At 28.7% G+C, this 449-nt stretch overlaps 1 protein-coding gene across 3 annotated transcripts in view; it reads left to right on the forward strand.

Moving 5' to 3' along the window:
- Positions 1–449, forward strand: part of LOC107669551 (WW domain-containing oxidoreductase-like) — a 265566-nt gene that overhangs the window by 61429 nt on the left and 203688 nt on the right. The gene's annotated exons all lie outside the window — the stretch shown is intronic.

Below are 449 nucleotides of genomic sequence, written 5' to 3' on the forward strand. Positions count from 1 at the left end.
GCATATTCTCTCAGAGACGACGAGAGACGAATCTACTTCAACATATGCTGATAATGGTATATAGCTAACGGTTTTCACGTATTCCTTTAATATTTCTCTTGTGGCCCGTACATAGGGGAAAAAAAAAGACAAGAAACGTATTTCGTGTTAAACAGGTTGTTTTTGAAAGTTGGTGCTTGAAATAAAAGCTTTTTATTTCATTGATTTTTATTGATGACTGCAGTGTTAATATTTTAATTGTAGGCCTATAAGTCATTGTTTAGCTAATAGGCCTATATTAAAATACCTTTTTTTTTTTACATTTTAATTGAGGAGAAAATATTTAGTCTAATCTTTTGTTATCCTCGCAGCACGTCAGTTATTTGGTAATTGTTATTTGGGCAAATTAATTGTAATTTTAATTTATTAGGCCTAATAAAAGTAACTTCATAATAATAATAATAATAATA

This window comes from Sinocyclocheilus anshuiensis, unplaced genomic scaffold (assembly GCF_001515605.1).
Source record: "Sinocyclocheilus anshuiensis isolate Anshui unplaced genomic scaffold, SAMN03320099.WGS_v1.1 scaffold580, whole genome shotgun sequence".
Classification (NCBI taxonomy): domain Eukaryota; kingdom Metazoa; phylum Chordata; class Actinopteri; order Cypriniformes; family Cyprinidae; genus Sinocyclocheilus; species Sinocyclocheilus anshuiensis.